Consider the following 27,825-nt stretch of genomic DNA (forward strand, 5'->3'; position numbering starts at 1 on the left):
CAACACTTGAGTTTAATGTTACTTCATTTACTTCTCAGCGACAATTGCTGAACCTTAAATTCTGAGAACTTTAAAAAAAAACTAATTTATATATTTTATTTTGAGCAAGAATTTGTGGGGACAATTTTTTAATGTCATAAATCCTGCAATGCTTCAAGAATCGGCTTGATTTAATAAGATACATGATCATGTGTTTCACTATGGTAGAATGCATTTGAAATTTTCAGGAAGAACTTTGTATATTCAGAAACGACTTCACCATCTCAGAGTTGGCAAACTTAAACGAGCTGTGACGTGAGCCTAGCTTTGGTTTGACTCTGACTGGGTAACAATAGCTGATCTGTGCAAGGAAAAAAGGTGGCAAAAGCAGCTGGTCTTGGACTTGGTACAGTTTAAAGTTACACAGAGGAATGGAGGTTTACTGCATGTCAGAGGCTACTGATGCGTACTCCATGTTATACAGCACCGGGGAGCTATGTGGAGACTGTCAACCCTCTGCAGTGTTACACTTTGGGCAACACTGCAAGAGTTGCTTGTGCTTCAGTCGAATTTCTGTTTTCTTGTCAGGAGGAGTGAACGAGATTCTGCAACCGCACAGCATTGTGCAGAAAATCCATACCAGTGCCAGCAATAGAGCCTCTAATGTCACTTCTCCCTGTTGAGGCCTCTGAGGATGTGCTCGTCTGGAAGTATGTCCCCTGCATGTAGACGTTTACATGCAGGAAGAACTATATCTTGTTCAGTCGTCCATTTGTTCGAGAAATGTGTGATTTGCTGGCTGGTATGCACAGTGCACGCTTAGTTTGATGTCTAACATGGAAGCAATGTTTTACTGACCAGATCAGTGCTGCAACATGGAGCATGTACTGGAGAGTCTTTTGGATTTTCTGACATTCATTGATTTATTTTTTTTACTCGTTAGGTAACTTTGCCTGTTTACTTCATAATACTGTTTACTCTTGTGACTGTTTCTGTTGGGCTGTGTCTGGTATCTGAGGTGGATTTCGCAATAGATGCCATTGAACAGCATTTGCTACTTTTAACTAGAATAGTGTTTGGTGGCAATCTTTACTGTTGATTTAATGACTCCTTGTGTCTGCGATGGAGCAATTAGTTCCCTTAGTAGCATTTACATTTTACTTCATTATTCTGTTCAAATCTTTTTCTGTGAGAAACCTTGCCGTATCTAAAACTCCGCTGCACCATGCTGACATTTACAAAAACTGCAGCCAAATGACTTTTTTTTAAGGGTGCCAAGAAGCATAGTCGACTAGCCAAGTGTCTTGTCACCTCTTGCGACCTGGGTTTGCATTCTGGTGTTATTTTGTGAAATATGTTTGGGCATACTGTGCTATGAACGCAATAAGTACTAGTATTCAACTCTTGGTCTTAAAGGTCATACATTAAGAACGAGCTTGTATCGCCAATGCAAAGTTGATGCTGACGTTGCTTCAACGTTAATTTCATAAGCATTTTTTTGAACTACAGTTTAAATCACTAACGTTCATTTGTGCAATGTGGTAATGAAAATTGATTTGGCCTGTTCAAATCTGTCATGGTTTAGAAAGTTTTCTGTTGTCCCAAGTGTTCTCTGAATTCCAAGGAGGTTTGTTTGCAGTCGAACTTTTAAAAACAAATTTAGAGTACCCAATTCATTTTTTTCCCTTCCAATTAAGGGGCAATTTAGCGTGTTCAATCCACCTACCTTGCACATCTTTCGGTTGTGGGGGTGAAACCCACGCAAACACTGGGAGAATGTGCAAACTCCACACGGACAGTGACCCAGAGCCGGGATCGAACCTGGGACCTTGGTGCTGTGAGGCAATAGGGCTAACCCACTGAGCCACCATGCTGCCCCAGTCGTTGTATTTTTAGCCATCATTAGAAATGTGCAAAGTTGGTAGGAAATTAGGAGTTCACATATTGCAAAACTTGACAATGTTTGAGACTGCTGAGTCGAGCTGTTTCCGGTGTGTTGAATAAGGTGCATATGAAGTGTTCTGGTGCCAGTTAACCAGACCATTGACTAATGTGCGAACGTGTTTCTAAATTTGTCTTTGCTGCCGAGGTGGTGGTGATGATACAAGGTATCCTGTTACGGAGCAGTATGGCCCTGTGAGGTTATGCTTCACATAAGGAAACCCCTGAGAGTTATTAATGCCCCCACTTAGAAGATACTTTTTAAAAATAAATTGTTCCACAGTGCTCTGCAATTTCCTGTATGATCCATTTGTTTATACTGTGATTTGTCAGACAACATGTGCAAGTGAAATAAATAATTTCATAGCAGAAAGACATAAATTGGACCCCCTTGATTTACTGTCACCAGTTCATGGAGGTTTTTCTTTTAATTTTCAGAAGCACAAATACAACAGTTAACCTTTTTCTTCTGTTCCCATAAGTCATAGGAGCAGAACTGGGCCATTTTGCCCATTGAGGCTGCTCTGCCATTCAATCATGGCTGATATGTTTCTCATCCCCATTCTCCTGCCTTCTCCCCAAAACCCCTGATCTCCATATTAATCCAGAACCTATCTATCTCTGTTTTATGGACACTCAGTGATTTATTTGGCCTCCACAGTCTTTTGCGGCAAAGAGGTCCACAAATTCAGGACTCTGGCTGAAGAAATTCCTCCTCATCTGTTTTTTTAAAATAAATTTAGATTACCCAATTATTTTTTCCAATTAAGGGGCAATTTAGCGTGGCCAATCCACCTACTCTGCACATTTTTTGGGTTGTGGGGGCGAAACCCACGCAGACACGGGGAGAATGTGCAAACTCCACTCGGACAGTGACCCAGAGCCGGGATCGAACTTGGGACCTCAGCGCCGTGAGGCAGCTGTGCTAACCACTAGGCCACCGTGCTGCCCTCTCATCTCTGTTTTAAAGGATCATCCCTTCAGTCTGAGCCTGTGCTCTCGGTTCTAGTTTCTCCCACAAGTCGAAACATCTCCACATTCACTCTATCTAGGCCTCTCAGTATCCTGTAAGTTTCAGTGAGATTCCCCCCATATCCTTCGAAAATCCATTGAATACAGACCCAGAGCCCTCAACCACTCCTCATATATGATAAGTCCTTCAATCCGCGGATCATTCCTGGGAACCTCCTCTGGACCCTCTCCAAGGCGAGCACATCCTTCTTCGGGATAGGGCCCAAAACTGCTCATAATATTCCAAATGGGGTCTGACCAGAGCCTTGTACAGTTTGATCAGTACATCCCTGCTGTTGTATTCTAACCCTCTCGACATGAATGCTAACATTGTATTTGTCTTGCTATTTTGTATTTTTTATTTTAAAAATAAATTTAGAGTCCCCAATTCTTTTTTTTTCAATTTAAGGTGCAATGTAGCGTGACCAATGCGCCTACCCTGCACAGCTTTGGGTTGTGGGAGTGAGACCCACGGGGAGAATGTGCAAACTCCACACGGACAGTGACCAGGGGCTGGGATTGAACCCGGGTCCTCAGTGCCGGGAGGCAGCAGTGCTAACCACTGTGCCGCCATGCTGCTCTTGCATTTGCCTTCCTAACTGCCAACTGAATCTGATCTTAACCTTAAAAAATCCTGAATTTAGATTGTCCCTTTGTGCTCCTGATGGCCCAAGCCGTTTCCCGTTTAGAAAAGTAGTCTATACCTCTTCCTCCTACCAAAATGCGTAGCCTCACACTTTTCAACATTGTATTCCCTCTGCCGTTTTTTTGCCCACTCTCCTAGCCTGTCCAGGTCCTTCTGCAGCCTCCCTGCTTCCTCAACACTATCTGTCCTTCTACATAACTTTGTATCATCTGCAAACTTTCCAATAATGCCCTCAGTTCCTTCTTCCAGATCATTGATGTTTATCATGAGTGGCTGTGGTCCCAGCACTGACCGCTGCGGAACACCACTAGTCACTGGCTGCCACCCTGAAAAGAGCCCCTTTATCTCCGCTCTCTGCCTTCTGCCAGTCAGCCAATCCTTTATCCATGCCAGTACCTGCCCTTAACACCATGGGCTCTTATCTGAAAAGTGAAAATCGCTTATTGTCACAAGTAGGCTTCAATGAAGTTACTGTGAAAAGCCCCTAGTCGCCACATTCCGGCGCCTGTTCGGGGAGGCTGGTATGGGAATTGAACAGTGCTGCTGGCCTGCCTGGGTCTGCTTTAAAAGCCAGCCATTTAGCCCAGTGTGCTAAACGAGCCCCTATCTTATTTAGCAGCCTCCTGTTCAGCACTTTGTCAAAGGCCTTTTGGAAATCCAAATGGATCATGTCCGCTGGTCTAACTCCTTACCTCCTCAAAGAATTCTAGCAGATTTGTCAGGCATGACCTCCCATTGATGAATCCTGCTGACTCAGTCCTATTTTACAATGCACTTTTAAGTACTTCGCAATCTCATCCTGAATAGATTCTAAAATCTTACCAACAACCAAAGTCAGGCTAACCGGCCTATAATTTCCTGTCTTCTGCCTCCCTCCCTTCTTAAATAGGGGTGTTACATTAGCTATTTTCCAATCCTCTGGGACCCTCCCTGCCTCCAGTGATTTCTGAAAGATCACCACCAATGCCTCCACAATCTCCTCAGCTATCTTCTTCAGAACCCTGGGGTATAGTCCATCCGGTCAGGGTGATTTATCTATCTTCAGGCCTTTCAGTTTCCTCAGCAGCTTCACCTAAGTGATGGCCACTTCGCTTACCTCTGCCCCCTGACTCTCTTGAAGTTCTGATATGCCATTGGTGTCTTCCACTGTGAAGACTGATGCAAAGTACCTATTCAGTTCCTCTGCCATTTCTTTGTTCCCGATTACTACTTCCCGAGCCTCATTTTCCAGTGGTCTGATGTCCATTCTTGCCTCTCATAACTTTTATATATCGAAAGAAAACTCTTGCAATCATCTTTTATATTATTATCTAATTTACACTCCTATTTCATCTCCTCCCCCCCCCCCCCCCCCCCCCCCCCTTACTGCTTTTCTAGTTGTACTCTGCTCGCTTTCAAAAGCGATGAAAATAGTTCAGAGGCAGCACGGTGGCGCAGTGGTTAGCACTGCAGTCGCACGGCACCAAGGCCCCAGGTTCGATCCCGGCTCTGGGTCACTTTCCGTGTGGGGTTTGCGCATTCTTCCCGTGTTTGCGTGGGTTTCACCCCCACAACATAAAGATGTGCAAGGTAGGTGGACTGGCCACACTAAATTGCCCCTTAATTGGAAAAAATGAATTGGGTACTCTAAATTTATATTTTAAAAAAGTAGTTCATGTTGCACCATAGAAACAAAGAAAATAGAAGCAGGTAGAGGCAATTCAGCCCTTCGAGCCTGCTCCACCATTCATTATGATCATTGCTGATCATCCAACTCAGTAGCTTCATCCAGCCTCTTTCTCGCCCCCTCCCCACCCCACCCAACCCCCCCATATCCTTTGATCACCTTTGTCCCAAGTGCTATATCTAACTGCCTCTTGAAAACCTACATGTTTTGGCCTCCATGCTTCTGTGGTAGCAAATGTCACAGGCTGTCCACTCTCTGGGTGAAGACATTTTTCCTCATCTCTGTTTTAAACACTATCCCATATCCTCAGACTGTGACCCCTGGTTGTGGACTCTCCCATCATCGGGAACTTCCTTCTTGCATGTACCCTGTCCAATCCTGTCAGACCTTTTTACGTTTCTGAGATCCCACCTCATTCTTCTGAACTCCAGCAAATACAATCCTAACTGACTCAATCTCTCCTCGTACGTCAGTCCTGCCAACCCAGGAATTAGTCCGGAAAACTTTGCTGCACTCCCTCTATAGCATGAATGTCCTTCCTCAGATAAGATGACTAAAACTGCCCCCAGTATTCCAGGTGTGGTCTCACCAAGGCCCTGTATAATTCCAGCAAGACATCCCTGCTCCTTCACTCGGATCCTCTCGCTATGAAGGGCATGCTATTCGCCTTCTTTACCGCATACTGACTTGCATGCTTGCCTTCAGCGACTAGTGTACAGGACACCCAGGTTTCATTGCACATTCACCTCCTAATTTATGACCATTCAGATAATAGTCTGCTTTCCCATTTCTGCTACCAGGATAACCTCACTTTTATCTAAATTGTACTGCATCAACCGTTTATTTGCCCACTCAGCTTGTCCAAATCACACTGAAGGATATATGTATCCTCCTCACAGCTCACACTCTCACGTAGCTTGATGTAAAGGCAATACCATTAGTATTTCTTGCCTGAATGGCTTAGGCCTCCCTGCTCTCCCCATGTCAGCAGTCCACCACTTTCTTTGCACTTGTCATAATTCAAGCTTCCCCGACGTAGAAACCAGTTTTGAGAGGAAAAGGTTTCATCCAGAACGTCGCAATTCATGTTTGCAAAGAGGCGTTTTCTCCCATTATGTCACCTTCATGAGATCGCTGACAAACTGGCACTTGCTTTCTGTGTTCTTTCGAGGCTGTACCTCCAACTTCACCTGAGCATAAGCACAAAAGTCGAAGGGCTGACAATTCGGTTCAATATGGTGCACTGTCGACCTTCTTTCGAGTGAGATGTTAAACTGAGGCTGCAAGTGGTAATAAAAGCTTCCCTGGCTCAATTTTGAAGGAGTGCAGGGGACCATGGAGATTACACTTCAAAATACTTAATTAGCTGTGAAGCACTTTCTTATTGTTGTGAAAGGTGCTGTATTTTTTTAAAATAAATTTAGAGTACCTAATTTATTTTTCCAATTAAGGGGCAATTTATCATGGCCAATCCACCTAACATCTTTGGGTTGTGGGGGTGAAACCCAAGCAAACATGGGGAGAATGCGCAAACTCCACATGGACAGTGACCCAGGTTCGGGATCCAAACCCGTATCCTCAGCGCCATAGTCCCAGTGCTAACCACTGCGCCACAAGACACTCAAAGGTGCTGTATTTTATTTTTAAAATAAATGTAGAGTACCCAATTCATTTTTTTTCAATTGAGTGGCAATTTAGCGTGGCCAATTCACCTACTCTGTACATCTTTTGTGTTGTGGGGGCGAAATCCACGCAAACACGGGGAGAATGTGCAAGCTCCACACAGACAGTGACCCAGAGCCGGGATCGAACCTGGGACCTCGGCGCCGTGAGGCAACAGGGCTAATCCACTGTGCTACCGTGCTGCCCAAAGGTGCTGTGTTAATGCAAGCATTTCATTTTTAATTTCTGATTTGTGCACCATTTCGCATTCCCCACTCCCTCTGCTTCATCACTGGAACTGCGCCTTCCACCACCAAGCTTATGCCCTCAAACTCTCTCCCTCGGTTTTTTCAAAGCTACAACAGCAACTTACATTAAAATGCTATACACATGTAATAAAACATTCAATGCAATTCTCGGATTTATTAAAATAAGAAGCAATATAACTCTTGTTTTTTTTAGTGAGTTAAAACCAAGTGGAGATGGGCATGCCACCATTAGTGAGCAGGCACAAATGGCTCTACTTTTCAATGAGGTGGATTGACCAAGATATGATTTACTGTCCCAGTAGTAGGCACCGTGTGTTTTCCAGGCCAGCTCTAATGTTGAGAGCTGTATCCTGGGAAGGCAGCACATGGCTCATTACTCGAGTTACTTGATTGGATATATCCCCAAAGGTTTCATCATATGTCTGACTGGCCTGGTAAAACAGCCCTCCCATCCATCACCATTATTTTTACAGCTAATAGAGGAAAATCTTTAATAAACATAAAAAACATGACCCCCTCCGGGGAGAGAACACAAGAGGTGATCGTCTCCCTGGACGCAGAAAAGGCCTTCGACAGAGTCGAATGGAAATACCTCATAGAGGTACTGGAGCGGTTCGGGCTTGGAACAGGGTTCACCTCTTGGGTAAAGCACCTATACAACGCTCCCAAGGCAAGCGTATGGACCAACAACACCAACTCCCAATACTTCCAACTGCACAGGGGCACCAGACAAGGATGCCCACTGTCCCCGATCGAACCGCTAGCAATCGCGCTCAGGGCAGCAAAAAGTTGGAGGGGGATCCGAAGGGGAGGCAGAGGGCACAGAGTCTCACTCTATGCAGATGACCTGCTCCTCTACATCTCGGACCCACAAAGCAGCATGGACGGGATCATTGCGCTCCTGAAAGAGTTTGGAGCCTTCTCGGGCTACAAACTCAACATGAGCAAAAGCGAGATCTTCCCAGTACACCCGTAAGGGTGGGGTGCAGCACTAACGGGACTGCTGTTTAAACAAGCCTGACATAAATTCTGCTACCTGGGGATCCAAATAGCTCATGACTGGAAAGGGATCCACAAATGGAACCTCACCAGTCTGACGGAGGAAGTAAAAAAGGACCTGCAAAGATGGAACACACTCCCACTCTCCCTCGCAGGGAGAGTCCAGACGATCAAAATGAACATATTGCCCAGGTTCCTCTTCCTGTTTAGATCCATCCCGATCTACATCCCCAAGGCCTTTTTCAAAGCACTGGACAAACTAATGATGGCGTTCGTATGGGGGGGGGGGGGGGGGGGGGGGTGGTAAAAATGCTAGGATCCCAAAGAAGGTCCTACAAAAAACAAAATCCAGGGTCGGGCTAGCCCTCCCAAACCTACAATTCTACCACTGGGCGGCAACAGCCGAGCGAGTAAGGGGATGGATCCAGGAGCCAGAGGCCGAGTGGGTGCGCGCAGAGGAGGCCACCTGCGTGGGGACCTCCCTCCGGACCCTCGCCACGGCAGCACTCCCATCCCCACCCAAAAAACACTCCAGCAGCCCAGTGGTGACAGCCACCCTCCAATCCTGGAACCAACTGCGGCAGCAATTTGGCCTGACTGAAATGTCGGACAAGGCTCCCATCTGCAACAACCATAGGTTCACACCAGCACTGACTGACGCCACCTTCAAAAGGTGGAGGCAGGATGGGGGCACACTGACAGTCAGGGACCTATACACGGACGACAGGATCGCAACACTGGACGAACTGACAGAGAAATTTTGGCTAGCCAGGGGAAACGAGCTACGGTATCTGCAGCACAAAAACTTCTTACGAAAGGAGACAAGGACGTACCCACAGACAGACATTACTGGAAGACCTACTGGACGCAAGTATCCTAGATAAAGGGAACTGTAGTGACATGTACGACCGACTGACAGAAAGGGCCAACACTGTACTGGACGCAACAAGAAAGAAATGGGAGGAGGACCTGGGGATTGAGATAGGGTGGGGACTCTGGAGCGAAGCACTGCATAGGGTCAACTCCACCTCCACGTGCGCAAGGCTCAGCCTGACGCAGCTAAAGGTGGTACATAGAGCCCACCTAACAAGAACTCGTATGAGTAGGTTCTTCCCGGAGGTGGAGGACAGATGTGAACGGTGCCAAGCAGGCCCGGCCAACCACGCCCACATGTTTTGGTCTTGCCCCAGACTTGCGGGGTGCTGGACTGCCTTCTTCGAGGCAATGTCCAAAGTGGTGAGGGTGGAGCCATGCCCGAAAGTGGCGGTCTTCGGGGTCTCGGACCAGCTAGATCTATTCCTGGGGAGGAGGGCGGACGCCCTTGCCTTTGCCTCCCTGATCGCCCGCCATAGAATTCTGTTTGGCTGGCGGTCAGCAGCACCATCCAGAGCTGCAGACAGGCTGTCCGACCTCTTGGAATCTCTCCAAATGGAGAAAATCAAATTCGCCATCCGAGGGTCGGATGACGGCTTCCACAGAACGTGGGAGCCATTCACGCGACTGTTCCGGGACCTGTTTGTGGCCAACGAACAAGAGGAAGAATAGCCAGGTAGCCAAGAATCAGGGGAGGGTAGCCAAGGCATGAAAGGGAGAGGGAGACTTGGGGGGGGGGGGGGGGGCTAAACCTGAAGAAAGAAAGGCGAACCGGCGGGAGGGGGGGGGGGGGGTGGTGGTGGGGGGCAGACAGCTGAACTTGAGGAGGGAGAGGCGAACCGTGGAGGGAGAGGGGACAGGAGAGGAGAACCAGCGGGATGGGGCGGGGGGCAGGGAAACGGGAGAGGAATGCACGGGGTGCCAAAACGTGCATGTCATCTCCAGGAGCGGGGAACGAGGAGGTTGGGGATGGAGGAGCGGGGGACGGCGGCGAGAACCGTCCGGGAGAGGCGGGCGACAGCGGCACGCGACCCGGCCAGGTGTCGCACACTGGTTATCTCCCCGGCACCCAAATGTATATTTGCCACCCCCAGTCCCTGCCCCCCTTTCCCCCCACCCCCCGCAAACAGTCACGTACTTACGTGGTGTAAATAATTCGGCCAGATGTACAGAGCTGCCGCTGTCGAGCTGGTGCACAGTACCCCACCAGTTAGTCTAATTCTTATTTTATTGTATTCTATGTTGGGGTGTGCCCTTCTCTTCTAAATATTTGTGTATATATATAGATATATGTTTCTTATTCTGTGTACATACAGTAATTATACCTTGTTCAAAACCCAATAAAAACATTTATTAAAAAAAATAAACATAAAAAACAAACACAAAATGCCCCAATAACTTTGCACCATCGTCCAGGTAAATCGTCCTAAACTCCTGAAGACTCCAAGACAATTTTGGAGGGTAGCCGACCCAATTCAATACTAATAATTTTCCACTTTGTTTTTTAAAGACACGTTTGTATAACCCTGTTTGGAAACTCGTGGAAACATGTTACAAAATAACTTGGAGCTGTTTTTAATGCCTCACCCATTTTAAATGCTGACTTTGAATTAGCGATCCCAATTGCACACAGCAAGGACAAACCTTTGACTATGGTAGGCACTTTCATGGGGCAAATCTGATGGGCCAAACGCCTTAATATTCAATAAATGATAGCTGTACACACTTTTCAAATTCTTTTGTGTGCTGGTAGAATGCATTTGTGACACGCCCTAATAGAAAATTTGAAAAGAAATGGAGTTCGATGGTGTTATTTTTGTCAGTACAGCTAGTTTTAATTACAGGCACCCTCGTCTGAAATGGTTAATGGAGACGAGAGAGAATTATTGCTGCTTCCTGGCACAGTTGAAGGCTCTTGTAACCTGGATACGTTTGGCAGCCAAAAATGAAATCTGATTCCTGGTCGGCACTGCTGTGTGTCGGGTATGGAGTGGAGCCATTGCTGCCTGCCAATGAAATTACACTTTTTATAAAATAGACAGACTTTCCGACAGTAGCTTTTAGATTATTGGTCTGTCGTGTTTACCCTTTAGGTCAAAGGTAAAAAGGAAGCGTTTACAGGAAAGGGAGGCGGGTAGGTTAGTGGATTAATGTGAAAGGAGTATTTAGGAGCGGAGCCAGTTTGAGCAGTGGGTTTGATAAATTAAATCTTTTCTGGTAGTGGGTGATTTTCCTGGAACGTGAGAATTTTCCTTCTCCTCCCCCCCCACCCCAACTGCTGTGATGACTCATTTAGTCTGTTCGGAATGCTGAACTGCTGGGTGTGACGTACTGAGAAAACATTTATCCCTCCAACAGTGAACTTATGAGCCCTAGAAAATTGGCTTTCCACATAGACAGCAGCTGCAATAAATGGAGGTAACAATTTGACTGCATGGGGAAAGTTACATTCCAAAATGGCATACTGCACAAAATCACAGCCTTATTTCGATCCAATACATACCCAGCAATGGTTTTTATTTCCCTTGCAGGCTGCTTTAACTTTTTCTGAATAAGTGCAACCTCATAGACACTCTATGCAGATCATTAACCTGTTAAGGCTTCAACTTTATGCATCTGGCATTTGTTTCTGCAGGAAAAAAATGGAAACTATCTTAATATCTACAATGGGCAGCACGGTAGCATGGTGGTTAGCATAAATGCTTCACAGCTCCAGGGTCCCAGGTTCGATTCACGGCTGGGTCACTGTCTGTGCGGAGTCTGCACGTCCTCCCCGTGTGTGCGTGGGTTTCCTCCGGGTGCTCCGGTTTCCTCCCACAGTCCAAAGATGTGCGGGTTAGGTGGATTGGCCATGCTAAATTGCCCGTAGTGTCCTAAAAAGTAAGGTGGGGGGGGGTTGTTGGGTTACGGGTATAGGGTGGATACGTGGGTTTGAGTAGGGTGATCATTGCTCGGCACAACATCGAGGGCCGAAGGGCCTGTTCTGTGCTGTACTGTTCTATGTTCTAATGCTCAAGGATGAATTTAAGCCAGACAAAATAGTAATTCCTTCGTCCATTTATTTTAACTCTGCTGTACTGACAATAGCACAATCTAACTGCTTAGAGCCCCCCCAACTTCATTCCTTCTGTAATTTTTTATTATAGGGTGTTACAAATGCTTTCTGACAGAATTTATACCAAACAAAATAGTCTGGAAAATACAGTTGCTGATACCAATGGGTGAATGCCCAGTGCTATGTTTCTCTGCTAGCTTGACAGAAACATCAATTCATTTAAAGTAGATTAATGCCCGAGTTAAAATAAATGGGTAAAGGAACGTCATACAGTAGTGTTAAGTTTCCATCCACTAATGTTGGCAACAATCAACTGGTAGGCTAAGAACCCAAATTGGCTGTGCAGCATTTTGTGGGACATTGCTATTCAACTGTCATGGATGTCTCCTGTATGGGAGTCCTACCAATATTATTGATCCCTTGTCCTAACTTGCGAAAGATAGTAACTGCTGCCCATTGCAGAAAATGTTTTTGTGTCCTGGTTTAATAAAAAAATTATGTGTTAGTAAACCAATAAATCCCAGAAATCCAGTGTTCTCATGGACCCCTGCAATTCTTCTCTGGCCATTTCTAGCAGGAACGAGAGCATCGGTTTGAAATCTATGCTTCACTCATCTGAACAGTCACATAACCCAAAATAGATAATTGTCTGAGTCTGTTAGTAGCTCCATGTTGCAATGTTTTGTGTTCAAATGAGCTGGCAATGTGGCAGCTTACATTTTGTTTAGAATTGTCCAACGACAGAAAGTATGCTGCCCAGTTCCATATCATCACGTCAAAAGGAGTGCAACAAGATGTTTTTCCATGACATTTCTGACCCTAAAACACCAAACACATAGCATGAAATGTGTGCTTAATAACGGTGCAGTCCAATAAAGGAGCCTTTGTCCCCTTGAAAGTTTTTAGTACAAAGCAACAGTAATTTAATTGTACATTGCTTCCACTCTGCACAACGGCAATACAAAGAGTTTAGACTGCAACAGTTAACTAAAGCAAGCAACTAGGTAGAAGTTATAGAAGCTATAACTAGGTAGATACAAGTATCTGAACAGTACTGATGCACAATTGATGGTTGAAATGGTTCAGTTGGAATAGTAGCCTGCTTGAGAGATGCTGTGCCTGATTACTAGCATTACGGGCTGTGCCACTGCTCCGAATGGAGAGCCTGCAGTTCCTGAACTGCTCCTCTATAATCTACCACTTAGTTTCCCACTAGTCCTGAAATAAGTTTATATATTTTGCAGCAGTTTTTTTTTGAACAGCCTCAAACCTCTTTTGAAAAATCTGACATAATCGTGGGGAATTTTTAGAACTATAATGTGCAAGTGTGGAGAGGAAGAAAATGAATGCGGCAAAGCAACTGAAGTAGCTGAAAACAGCCATCGAGTCCAGGTTGTCATTTTTTTGTTAACCGTGGCAGCCCTTCTAAATTTCAATCCTCCCAGCCTATTCGCCATGTTTCTTCATGCCTCACCTTCAGGTAAATACCTACCTCCCTTTTAAATCCCTCCATTGGATTAGAATTTTATGGTCTTCTAGCATGGCCTGTTCCACGTCCTCATAACCCTTTGCACAACTATTTTTTTTCTTTGGACTCGCTTATACAGCCTTGGTAAGATTGGTTATGATTGCAGTTCTTGCGCTGGGTTCCCTTTTTTGCGGTCACCATTGGCGTTGATTGATTGATTTTATTGTACTGCATAACTGCATTGGTTAGTTAAAGGCATTGGGTACCTCTATTGTTTGAGTCAAATGATTGGAGAATTCGGATGTTTGCTCCTTTTAACTGTATTTTCCTCTTCTTGGGCAGAGTTGATTTAAAATGTGTTTATATTAAAAAAAAACATTCTTGCCCTTTGTAGGTGTTTACAGACCTGAATCACAGAAGTTACTGCACTGAAGCTGGGAGGCCAGTCAGTTTATTCTGCCTGTTTTTGGTTCCTTGGCTGTGACCATCTACTCTAATTCTAGTCCTATTTCCTGTATATTTAAAATCACTGCAGTGTGACTCAATATTATATTTTAAAATTCACACACTTTCTTGGGCGGGAAACCCAGCACAAAAGTGCTAGGGTTTATTGCAGTACCTGTCGGCATGTAAAGTGGTGGTGTGATGATCTTCAGTGTCGAGTGTCATGTGATGTATCATTGCTAAAGCAGCAACCATATAGCATAGTAAGATAATAGCTTAAAAAAAATGGGTGAGCCTCAACGCAGTTTCCATCTCTGTGCCCTGCAGTGCTGTGGAACAATTTGCTTTTTGTCACCCAGTAGTTATGGTGGTATTGGTAAGAGAAGCCATCCTGTGTGAAAGTTTGTACGTGCCAGTAAATGCTTTTGTCTCTTTATAGCTCCCCTAGTCCTCCTTTTGTCTCCCCTACCACATTGAAAAGTTCCACTTTGGAGATCCCACTCGGGGGTGGGGGAGGCGATAACCTGCTCCCAGTGTCACTACACCTCGAATTGGGTACATGAGCCATGAGTTCTTATTACCTTGTTGGATCACTTTGAGGGGATTTTGTTTTTGGTTAGACCAAATCATGAATTTTCGTGAATACTAAAGCAAAATATTGTAGGTGTTGGAAACCTGAAATAAAATCTAAGTGCTGGAAATATTCAGCAGGTCAGGTGGCATCTGTGAAGCGAGAAAAAGAGTAATTGTTGTAGGTCGATGATCTTTGATCAGAACTGTACTTTCTATCTTTATAGGGTGTACGTTTTCATAGTGAAGACCAAAAATATATAAAACTTGATCGAACTGATTTTCACTTTTCATAGAATCATAGAATTTACAGTGCAGAAGGAGGCCATTCGACCCATCAGGTCTGCACCGGCCCTTGGAAAGAGAACCCTACCTAAGCCCACCCCTCCATCCGATCCCAGGAACCCCACCTCACATTTGTGGACACCTAAGGGCAATTTAGCATGGCCAATCCACCTAACCTGTGCATCTTTGGACTGGGGGGAGGAAACCTGAGCAACTGGAAGTAACCTACACAGACACGGGGAGAATGTGTAAACGCCGCACAATGACCCAAGTCGGGAATCGAACCTGGGGCCCTGGAGCCGTGAAGCAACTGTGCTATCCACTGTGCTACCGTACCTCCCTAAATATCTCTCTCATGATTACATTTTAGCAAAAGGTTCAACATAAATGATCATGCTTAACATCATGATTTAGAATTTTTCTCCAGAAATGAATAACTGTAAAATCCTTCCAGGACTTTGTCATTAAGTAGGTGAAATGAGGCTTGTATAATCATTTGGAATACAGTGCAAAGTATAAAAGGTTTGCTTTGGATCATTCCCTGCTAATTCTTCACTCATTCTAATTTCTTCTTTCCTTTGTGTTCGGTGCTTTTATTGTACTAGTTGACTAATTGTGGGTGCTCAGCTGGTAACTTAAAACAATTTCATGCAAGAAAATGTACTAGCTGATCTGTGCAAAGTGAGAATTCACAAATGGAAATGAGATGAATGATCAGGAAACCTGATTGAAGGGGTGTTGGAGGGATAAATGGCTCAGAGCACAATGGATCATTGACACCTTGAAATACTTCCAACAGTGCAGCACATTCTCGGTACTGAATTACAAGGCTGGATACTTCGGCCGTGCCCACCGCAAAATCACTGGATGGGACGGGGACCACGTAAAGGTCTGCTGACCTCGGCCGGGAATTTCTGGTCGCTGGGTGGGTGCAGCCGAAGAATCCCGCTCATAGTGTCAGCTTAGACAGTGCGCGCATGTCTCTGATTTGGCATTTTCAGCACTCAAGTAGCTCGACACCATGGAAAGGCAACCCAGTTGATCGACACACTATCTACCACCTTAAATCATTCAACCTTCACCATTGCTGCATGGTGGCCAGTCAGGTACCATCTCCACGATGCACTCCAACAACTTGCCAAGGCTCTTTCGGAAGCAACTTCCAAACCCATGACCTCTACCACACAGAAAAACAACACCACTAGCAAGTTACCCTCCAAGACGCACAATCGAAATTTAGAAATAAATCGCTGTTCCCTCATTGTCACCGATCAAAATCCTAGAACTCCCTTCCTGACGGCACTGTTAGTGTACCGGCACCAGGGCCGCTCACCACTGTCTCTAGAGCAATAAATACTGGTTTTCCCAGTGTCATTCACATCCCATTAAACACTATTAAAAAAAACTCTGAAATGCTACCGTTGGACCAAGCAGATACTTTACATCAATACACAGGATCGAATGAGGCTAACAGACAGGAACTGGTATACTCCTGCAATGGCCGGTTCTGTTGCTTCTATCACTAAGCAAACAAATCTGTGAATTGGCACAAATGCACACTGAGCAGAAAATCTCATGATTGTCAGGAAGTCTGGCTCTCTCTCGCACTCCACCTTTTTTAAAAATACAAACCGTCTATATACATTTTCCCTCCATCTACATTTCAACTATCGATTGGAATTTGCTGCATCCTTAATAATCCTAATAATCTTTATTGGCGCAAATAGATACACATTAACACTGCAATAAAGTTACTGTGAAAATCCCCTAGTCACCACACTCTGGTGCCTGTTCATACCACTGAGGTAGAGTTCAGAGTGTCCAAATTACCTAACAGCGCATCTTTCAGGACCTGTGGGAGGAAACTGGAGCACCCGGAGGAAACCCATGCATACACGGGGAGAACGTGCAGACTCCGTACAGTGACCCAAGCCAGGAATCAAACCTTGAACCCTGGCGCTGTGAGGTTGAAGTGCTAACGTGCCACCCTTGCAGTAAATTAGAGGTTATTAGGTCACTCAGGTGACACATGAAAAACTTTAGCAGGTGTAACAGCTACTGCAGTACATGATTAAGCCAGTTTTGATTGCCTAACGTTTGGTTGAAACTATAGGCTTTGCAGATCCCACTGGAGCTGTAAATATAGTTTTAAATAAATGCCATCTGAGTATGTATGCATTTAGTTGTATTTTTCACCGTCAAGTTCTGTAATTCTGTCATCTGACCTTGTAGGTGAAATGTGTTCCATTTCTTTTTAAATGTGTGTTGTGGAAAGATGTATTATAAATATCAGTTTGGCGGTGAATATGAATTTGTTCAGAAGCTCCGATAATACAGCAGCATTGATTTATTGTGTGAAATGTGTCATTTCCATGATGTTTATCGTAAAGATAGGTCCCAATTTCAGGTGCAACATGCAATTGCAGCTTTGCAAAAGTAATCATTGCTGTAAAGTTTGATAAGTACTTTTTTTAAAAAGAGCATAAGGTTTATCTAGATTGGCACAATTTTCCCAGTGCCTACTGTATCTTCTATGGACAGCTGTTGGCATGCAGGTGTCCATCAAAGTTTACCTGAAAAAAGATGAATTTTCTCCTTTAGGGTTAGTAAATAGAAGGCTTTACAGGATTGTGACACACTTCTAGATATGCTCTATGTGTGTGTGTGTGTGAAGCACTTTGAGCACAAGCACATTAAATCCCTTTTGGATTTGGCATCCCTTGAAGCTGGGATGTGTAGACAAGGAGCAACATTATAAGTAGATGGAAATTATGCTACTCGATATCTGAACATGTTTATCTAGTGAGTAGCTGAGTCATACACACACTAGGATTTCTGATTCTGCCCTCTCTCTGTGCACTGTTGCATTGGAAAACGTGGGCGGCCGGGGGGGGGGGGGGGGGGGAGCCACCAAAAAACAAATGCTTCAAACCAACTTGTTCTAAACCCAGAGAAAACCTTTACCCCTGGCCCTTTCCCAATGGCACAAATTCCAATGAGATCGACTCTGGGTATTTCATCTGGCACAAAATGTGCCCGAATCAGGCAAGTGCTCAGGAGTACATTGCAGCCAATAACTTTATAATCTTAAATTGGTAACCCATTCTCTAACTGGAAAGGCCCTCTTCTTCCCGTTGTAAAGGATTGTAGCAAATCCATGTACCCTACAAATTCTGGCAAACCATTGACAGGGTTGGCAATGCCGATATTTATTTATTTATTTATTTATTTATTTATTTTATTTACTTATTTATTAAAGCTGATGTTAGTTTGAGCACTATATTTGGCATCTATGTTAGAAAACCAGAAATCATTTGCGTTCCTGCTTATTATTCACCTGCCACCTTTGGAACGGTGCATGTATCGTGTCGACATTTGGTTCAGGTTGGCTGTGATGAGCACATTCAGTTGAGTTGTGTGCATGCATTTTCTCTTGAGGTTTGGCTCTCCATAATGGCCACCTGAGGAAGGTTTTGGATTCTAAGCAGTACCCCAGCATGAAACACCATTGGATTAAATGGTAAGGATAAAAATTAAGCAAAGGGGAAAAAATATTAGAACATTGGCAGCCGGTTACAGAAGATTAAGAACTAAAAGGGAGTATTCCAGTTAATTTTAAAACTCACTTCAGAATTTACTTTGGGAGCTAAAATATCATTTCCTCTCTTTTTTTTGAACTGTTTCGAAGAAAAGCATGAAGGGTAAAATAAATTCTGGGCATAGCAGCTTCGCAATTGATTCGTTTTAAGGTACTTTTCAAAGCATCTCCCACGATCATGAAGAGGTTTTTTTTACCCCCTTTTCTATCAGTTTATCCAGGTGCTCTGATATAGGCATGTCATTGCCAACAATAACCACTGGACCTGCATGGAGCACCACTTTCAGCAGTCTGTCACTGTATTGATCACTTCCTTTCACACACTGCTGTTTCATTATCCACAAATATAGCAATGTTTCTTTGATTTTGTTCAACCCCTGCGTAAATGACTTGTCCCATCGTCATTTTCTTTTTTTTTTATGAGTACCCAATTCATTTTTTCCAATTAAGGGGAAATTTAGTGTGGCAATTCACCTACCCTGCACATTGGGGGGGGGGGGGGGGGGGGGGGGGGCGAAGCGAAACCCACTGAAACACTGGGAGAATGTGCAAACTCCACACAGGTAGTGACCCAGAGCCAGGATCGAACCTGGGACCTTGGCGCCGTGAGGCAGCAGCACTAACCACTGCGCCATTGTGCTGCCCACTGACAGTACTGCTAACCACTGCGCCACCTTGCGGCGCCATCATCATTTTCAATATCCCCACAACCTCTCCATCTTTTTAGACCAGAGGGTGTATCTTTCCATTTCACACTTGACATTTTTCAGCCTTCCCTCTTCTCATCGTCGCCCTCACATTTCAAGACCCAGTTCTCACTAGTTTTCTGTAAGGATTTTGTGTGTTGTTGACCTGGAAGGTCCTGCTCTCTCCTGCCAATTAAAAAAAAAAAGGCATAACATAAACAGCCTCTTGATCATTGGGCGACCAGAATATTGTAGTCAGCAAAGACAGAGATGGAAATGAAGAAAGTCCCGCATTGGGTGTCTGAGTAACAAACAGGAGATGCTGGTTGAATTCTTCTAGGATGTAAGCTGTGCAGAAGGAGGCCATTCAGCCCACCGAGTCTTCACTGACACTTCGAAGGAGAACTCTACCTTGGCCCACTCCCCCGCCTATCCCTGTAACCCCGCTCATTGATTATGGCCAATCCACCTAACCTACACATCTTTCGACAGTGGGAGAAGACTGCAGTACCTGGAGGAAATCCACGGTGAGCGTGTAAACTCTACACAGACACTTGCCCTCGGCTGCAATCGAACCCGGGTCCCTAACACTGTGAGGCAGCAGCAGGTGCCACCGTAGCCAACACTTGGATTAAGCATAATCTGTGGAAACAGTACACTTGGGTCACTTGGGGATCTAAGGGAGTACCAAATTGAATTACACCTCGTCAAGTAATGATATCAAAACAACATAAAAAACCAATGTCCTACCCAGGTGAATACACAGACACGGGTAGTAATCTAGTTGCCATGAAAATATAAATTCAACTGAAGAGAATCCAGAGAGGAAATCAAAACCAATGGGATAGATAGAAGCTGCAGGACTTTGAGGGGGCAAGTTTTATGAGGTAGTGAGAAAAAGTTAGAACTTGACATCAATTCAGAAAGAAATTGCCACGGTCAGTAAAAGAGATTGAAAAGCAACATCTTAGAAAGTGTTAAAGGAAACATTGGTGTGGTTAAAGGCGCTGGAAAGTCACAGCTCTCAGATGAAAGGCTGAAGAAAATGGATGAGAAAATAATGTGGAAGAACAATAATACACAATTGAGGTAATCAAATGTGTAGAAAACCAAACAATGAGCTGAGAAGTGAGATTGACCAGGCAAGAGAGAGCTGGTGTGAAAAAATAGTGCAGAGAATTGGGGAAAAGCATCAAGAGGAAATAAAGAAATTGACTGGAGCAAGGAGAGGTAAGCAGGTGCAAAGAGGAATTGATGGCAGAGATGGCATGTTGCATGAACCTGAGGAAGTAAAGAATAGATGGAAAGGGTATATCAAAGACCTTTGGCCAGCCCAACAGCTCTAAAACCAGAGAAAGAGGCATCCTAGGATGATTTACAGCCTGACCATCTGGAGTGTGAAACACGGAAGCTTTAAAAGAACTGAAGATGGAGAAAGAAAGGAAAGATATGATGAAATCCCTGCTGAAGTGATAAAATAACGTTTTTAGCAAGGCACCAAGAACATTGATTAATTTGCATATGGAGATGTAGACCAAGGGAAAATGGCCAGAAGACGTTTTGAGGTGGACAGTGATCCCACTGGAGATGCCATGAAATATGAAGAAACATGTGCAATCAAGATAACATTAAAGATCGTAACAAATAGGTTGGAAGCCAAAACAAACCACGACGTCGGCTATGATCAGTTTGGTTTTAGGGGGGGTTGTGAAACTTGAGCGGCTGTAACAGTGAGAGTGTCAAACGCAAGGAGTGTGTGCACCTGCTTTGTGGATTATGTAAAAGCTTTCAACTGGATGAACAGGCATGAGTCGTTGAAAGTGCTGGAGGGGATCCGAATTTATCAGAGAGATAAAAGAATGAAATTCTGTATGTGAGACTGACTTGCAAACAGACCTGATTTGCTGCAACTGATCCTGGTATAATTGGGTACCGAGTGAGACACGACTGTCGACTATCAGCGTTACTCTTTAACGTCTATTTGGAAGACAGGATAAAAGAAGTACCAGATGAAGTACAGAAAGATATAAGATAGGAAATCAATTGGTGAAGGTAGTGAGATTTGCAGATGACCAGGCCCTAGTGGCTGGCACACCTACAGATACTGACGGATAGAATGAATGACGTGGTATATTAGTTTTTTTATAAATGACAAAAGTTCTAAAGATTGGAAGAATTTTTATTCTGGGGAAATGGGCGTCGCTGGCATGGCCAGCATTTATTGCCCTTGACCATTTTCAGGGGGCATTTAAGAGTCAACCACATTGCTGTGGGTCTGGAGTGACGTGCAGGTCAGACCAGGTAAGGGTGGCAAATTTCCTTCCCTAAAGGGCATTAGTGAACCAGATATTTTTTTACGATAATTGTTTCATGGTCATCATTAGACTTTGCTCGGAAGCACATCGTCAGAAGATGGTTGCTGCCATAAAGAAATGAAAGCTGGAATAGTAACGGTGAAGGAAGAGTTCTCCAAACTAGAATTACACGGAATAAGAGTTACTACAGATCTTAAGAAAGGAATGATCAAGACTGATTTGGAATGTCTTATACATAGCGGAAACGTGGACTTTGAGAAGAGGGGACACCCAAAGACTGCAAAGTTGTGAAATGTGGTTCTGGAGAAGGATGAAGTAAGTCAGTTGGAGAGAGTAAGAGGACAATGCAAATGTTCTCAGGTTGGTGGAGGAAGAAAGATTGTTCGGGAATATTGTTGATCAAGGTTGGATTAGCCATATTTTAAGAGGTGAGAACTTGCTGAAGGAGGAGTGGAGTGACGTCTGGAGAAAGGCTGATTGATTTTGGCCTCCCTGTTTAAATTTCAAGCTGTCTTCTACAAGCAACTGAAGAGGAAAGCATAAGATTGTGAGTCTTGGAGAAATTAACAGAGAATCTGTCCTTGGGCAGATCTCTACTATGTATAAAGCAGCTGTCGTATGTATGGGTGTGCATTTTAATCAGTATCTGACATACTTATAAGGCAGTGATTATATATGGTGGCATTTTGCTAGAGGGATTTGGATATTTTATAGATTTCTGCTTCAGTGGTTTATATCAATCCAAAACAAAGGTCAGACGACTGCCTTGATGGTCACTGTGTGGTAATTTGGTATATAATCCAATTTTAGTTTGAGGGTTTTGCAGTTTTCAGCTTTTGTATTGGCATTAATTGTCGGGCACGGAACACAAGACATTATACAAAACGTATTGAGAGTTCAGATTTATTAGTTATGACCCAAGAAAATTCCACCTCTGGTACCAACTGCATGTTAAATTTGTATAGTGCTGATATTAAAATACTGAGAAGCAAGCTTAATGCCAGTTTTGTAAATGGTTTTCCTCCGCAAAGTTGTAGAAGTTGGAGTGCTCTTGGGGTACACAAGCTTTTGGTTGCAGTTGGAAAATCTTAATATTGAAGATTTGAAGACTATGATTTGCAATTAATATTGTTTTATCGTACCTCAAACAAATGGGATGCTTTGCATTTAACCAATTATTTTCAAGTGCAGTCACGTTTCAGGCAGCGAGACGTGTGTTCTACGTTATTGCTAATCTCTGGCTCTGGTCAAGTCCCTGCTGCTTTCAACAGATGTGTCAAAAGCAAAATGAACTTTCTGGGGTTAACGTGTGTTTGAATATCTGTGCGCTTAAATGCTGGACGTACAATAATTGGAAGCCACTATGATTGCTGTTGACTGCGTTGGGTGATTTTGTTCTCCCTCTTTTTAAAAATAAATTTAGAGTACCCAATTCATTTTTTCCAATTAAGGGGCAATTTAGCGTGGCGAATCCACCTAGCCTGCACATCTTTGGGTTGTGGAGGCGAAACCCACGCAAACACGGGGAGAATGTGCAAACTCCACACGGACAGTGACCCAGAGCCGGGATCGAACCTGGGACCTCGGCGCCGTGAGGCTGCAGGGCTAACCCACTGCGCCACAGTGCTGCCCTTTGTTCCCTCTCAAGCTATGCAGTTCCACAGTGTCGTGAATTAGTCGTGGAACATTGCAAAACTGTTTCTTCAATGGATTAACTTGAAGCATGTTTGTAATTGTTTGCAGATGTGCTTTGTTTAACTGAATTTGCTCTGCAGTCATTTGGTAGCCGTTATTGCGGATGTTTTAGTTTTGGTACCGTGGTGTATGTTGAGACAATGTCGAAATTGGCAGGTTGGAGTGAGCATAATGTTGACTTGAGAGTAACTATTTTTCCTTGTGTTGGTTGTTGAGATTTCAGATCGTGATTTGTCATTGCAGAAATCAGATTTTCAGGGGAAAATTATCTAGAGACACAGTCACTTTGAGTTAAATGTCTGATTGCCCTCTCTCTTCAGCTATGTTTTAAACTCAAGCTGGTTACATTCTTTCTCTTTGTTATTTTATCAGCAAGGTCAAGCTGTTCAGTGGATTGCGAAGGCTACGTTTAAATCATGGACTGCTTCCTCAATACTGTTTACAGTATTAAGAAACTTTTGAAGTTTGATCTGATTTTAGCTATCACTTTTTTGAGTGTTATTGTTGTCTATAGTATTTAGTCCATTACAACCTATTGGGGAGAGGGTGGTATCATCCAGGTTTGGATCCCCATTGGGAGAACTGACTCACAGAATAGTCAAACAGCAGCCATACAAAAGTCATACTACGGAATCATACCTTACATACAATGTCCCAGACACACCATCACCACCAGAGGTGGCGGCATGGTGGTGTACAGTCGGATGGGAGTTGCTCTGGGAGATGTCAACATTAGTTCAAACATGGACAAAGAAACCTGCTGATTACTACATTAGCACTCCCCTCGATGAATCAGTACTCCTCCATGTTGAACACCACTTGGAGGAAACACTGAGGGTGGCAGGACACAATGCACGCTGGGTTTGGGGGCTTAAATATCCATCACTAAGATTAGCTTGGTGGCAGCACTACTGACCAAACTGGAAGACATAGCTGCTAGACTGGGAACTGTGGTAGGTGGTGAGGGAACCAACAAGAGGGTAAAACATACTTGACCTCACCCTCATCTGCCTGCTGCAAAAGCATCTGTCCAAAATTCCCTGGACACTGGAAAGGCTCCAGTGGATTGGAAAAATGCAAATCTAACGTCCACATTCAAAAAGGGAGGGAGGCAGAATGTAAAAAATTACAGGTGAGTTAGTTTAACATCTGTTGCTGGGAAATAGTTAGAATCCATTATTAAGGAAATCATATCAAGACTTTTGGAAAGTAAAACCGCAATTTATCAGAGTCAGTATGGCTTTATGAAGAGTAAGTTATGTTTGATTAATTTTCTCGAGTTCTTGAAAAATGTAATAAGCCAAGTGGATAATGGGGATCCCGGGGATGTAGTATATCTGGACCGGAGGCGGTGCCGCACAGAATGTTAATACACAAGATTAGATCACATGAATTTGGGGTAATTCATTACCTTAGATAGAAGACTGGCTGATGGGCAGAAGACAAGGAGTTGGGATAAATGGGTCTTTTTCTGGATGGCAAGATATAACTAGTTGGGTGCCACAAGGTGCAGTCCTCGGGGCCTCAACTATTTACAATCTATATTAACGACTTGGAGAGTTTCTATTTGATCAAGAAGCTAGAGGGCCAAAGCCCTGATTTCTCTCTATTACCTGAGGGACTCTGCCTAAGGTTCAAAATACTTTATCTCTCTACAGGTCAGATTGACCTGCAAGGACGTTCAGCCCAGTACAGCTGCAGGCAGGGCCTGTTGTTCAAAGAATCCTCTTTAAAATATTGCGAGGGGAACTCTGTTTTCCCTCTGTAAATCTAGGGGACATTCTGGTGGAGTTGGAAACAAATAAGGCCTGAGCTGAATCTTCTGAGTGAAGACCCAGGTTAATAGAAATGTAAGTGACTCCCCAGAGGGATCCCCACAGTCTAGAGATTTGGACTGAATGTTGCAGCCAGAAGATCCTTGTTAGCCATCCAACCGTGGTTCTCAATCACTTTGCGTTCTGGAAGGGCACTCGGCTGAAAAAACAAATTCAACATCCGAAGCAAGAGCACTCATCTTCCGGAGATATATTTTTTAAAACAACATTTGCAAATCATCTTTGAAATGCATTGCAGCTATTTAGTAAAATATCAAACTGGAGATTTTGGTTAATCATTCTAAACTTTTCAATAGTGACACAATGTTGATGAAAAAAGATGACTGTGGCCCAGGCATCTTTGCAATTCAATAGCATCCTGAAAAGATTCAAAGCATTTTTACTCAGTGATGTACACACAATGACCAGTCCAACGCCATGCTGTTCTATGATTTGATATGAACCTATATTCTGCAACCTGCAGGTTTGACATGGAGCTCAAATACACTACAATGAACGATAACACACGTCTTACTTTTAAACTTTTTTTCTATTGTTCACTGCAGCTGGGGATATTTTTCTGCGTCAGAATGACACATGTGAACACTTAAACACCCGCAGGTTCCGGGGGTTAGATATTTCAGTAAGCTCAGGGAAGGAGGTAAAAGAGGGGAGGGGTGGCATTGTTAGTCAAGGACAGTATTACGGTGGCAGAAAGGACGTTTGAGGACTCATCTACTGAGGTAGTATGGGCTGAGGTTAGAAACAGGAGAGGAGAGGTCATCCTGTTGTAAATTTTCTATGGGCCTCTGAAAAGTTCTAGAGATGTAGAGGAAAGGATTGCAAAGATGATTTTGGATAGGAGCGAAAGTAACAGGGTAGTTGTTATGGGGGACTTTAACTTTCCAAATATTGACTGGAAACGCTATAGTTCAAGTACTTTAGATGGGTCCGTTTTTGTCCAATGTGTGCAGGAGGGTTTCCTGACACAGTATGTAGATAGGCCAACAAGAGGCGAGGCCACATTGGATTTGGTACTGGGTAATGAACCAGGACAGGTGTTAGATTTGGAAGTAGGTGAGCACTTTGGTGATAGTGACCACAATTTGGTTACGTTTACTTTAGCGATGGAAAGGGATAGGTATATACTGCAGGGCAAGAGTTATAGCTGGGGGAAAGGCCCAATTATGATGCGATGAGGCAAGACATAGGATGCATAGTATGGGGAAAGCAACTGCAGGGGATTGTCACAATTGAATACAGAGTACTGGGCTCATGGTAAGATTCTTGATCGTGTGGATGAGCAGAGAGATCTCTGTGTCCATGTACATAGATCCCTGAAAGTTGCCACCCAGGTTCATAGGGTTGTTAAGAAGGTGTACGGTGTGTTAGCTTTTATTGGTAGAGGGATTGAGTTTTGGAGCCATGAGGCCATGTTGCAGCTGTACAAAACTCTGGTGCAGCCGCATTTGGAGTATTACGTGCAGTTCTGGTCGCCGCATTATAGGAAGGATGTGGAAGCATTGGAAAGGGTGCAGAGGAGATTTACCAGGATGTTGCCTGGTATGGAGGGAAGATCTTATGAGGAAAGGCTGAGGGACTTGAGGCTGTTCTCGCTAGAGAGAAGAAGGTTAAGAGGTGACTTAATTGAGGCATACAAGATGATCAGAGGATTAGATAGGGTGGACAGTGAGAGCCTTTTTCCTTGGATGGTGATGTCTAGCACGAGGGGACATATCTTTAAATTGAGGGGAGATAGATATCGGACAGATGTCAGAGGTAGGTTCTTTACTCAGAGTAGTAAGGGTGTGGAATGCCCTGCCTGCAACAGTCGTGGACTCGCCAACATTAAGAGCATTTAAATGGTCATTGGACAAACATTTGGATGATAAGGGAATAGTGTAGATGGGCTTTAGATTGGTTTCACAGATCGGCGCAACATCGAGGGCCGAAGGGCCTGTACTGAGCTGTAATGTTCTATCTCACATTAATCCTCTTTTATTTCCCCTTCCCCCTTCGTCTGCGTGTGTCTGTCTTGTGTGTGTTTAGGTAGAGGGTGGGATGGTAAAAGGGCGGGAGTAGTAGATTAGCTGGCCGCTATTCTAGTATAATTATTGCATGCCTTATCTCTGTGGTAGTTATAAATTTTAAAAAAAATATAAATTTAGAGTATCAAATTCTTTTTTTATCCAATTAAGGGGCAATTTAGCATGGCCAATTCGCCTACCCTGAGCATCTTTTTGGGTTGTGGGGGTGAGACCCACGCAGACACTGGGAGAAAGTGAAGGTACAGCACAGGACTACACGTGTTCGTAACAGCATAAACAGCAAGGGATGGACAGTGCTAAGTGATTCCATAACCAATGGATCAGATACAAGATCTGCAGTCCTGCTGGATCCATCCCTGAATGGTGGTGGATAATTAAACAACTCCACAAATATCCCCAACCTCAATGCACATTAGTGCATTCGCAACAGTCTTCAGCCAGAAGTGCCAAGTGGATGATCCATCTCTGCCTCCACCTCGGGTCCCCAGCATCACATGCCAATCTTCAGCCAATTCGATTCACTCTCTGTGATGTCAAGAAGCTGAAGGCACTGGATACAGTGAAGGTTATGGTCCTGATGATATTCTAGCAATAGTACTGAAGACTAGTGCTACAGAACTTGACATATTCCCAAGCCAAGCTGTTCTACTGCAGCTAAAATATTGTAAGAAGTCTTACAGCACCAGGTTAAAGTCCAACAGGTTTGTTTTGAATCACTAGCTTTCGGAGCACTGCTCCTTCTTCAGGATTCACCTGAGGAAGGAGCAGTGCCACGAAAGCTAGTGATTCGAAACAAACCTG

General features: G+C 44.1%; 1 protein-coding gene across 7 annotated transcripts in view; it reads left to right on the plus strand.

Moving 5' to 3' along the window:
• The window catches only part of chd9 (chromodomain helicase DNA binding protein 9), a 268,042-nt gene that overhangs the window by 65,706 nt on the left and 174,511 nt on the right, over positions 1-27,825 (plus strand). The window contains exon 1 of one of the 7 annotated variants that reach the window (XM_038806721.1): positions 263-922. The exons of the other annotated variants lie outside the window; for them this stretch is intronic. The gene's annotated coding sequence lies outside the window, so the exon portion shown is untranslated. Of the gene's footprint in view, positions 1-262; positions 923-27,825 lie in introns of those variants that run through there. 7 annotated transcript variants of the gene reach the window in all.

The sequence above is a fragment of the Scyliorhinus canicula genome, chromosome 9 (genome assembly GCF_902713615.1).
Source record: "Scyliorhinus canicula chromosome 9, sScyCan1.1, whole genome shotgun sequence".
In the NCBI taxonomy this organism is placed as follows: Eukaryota; Metazoa; Chordata; class Chondrichthyes; order Carcharhiniformes; family Scyliorhinidae; genus Scyliorhinus; species Scyliorhinus canicula.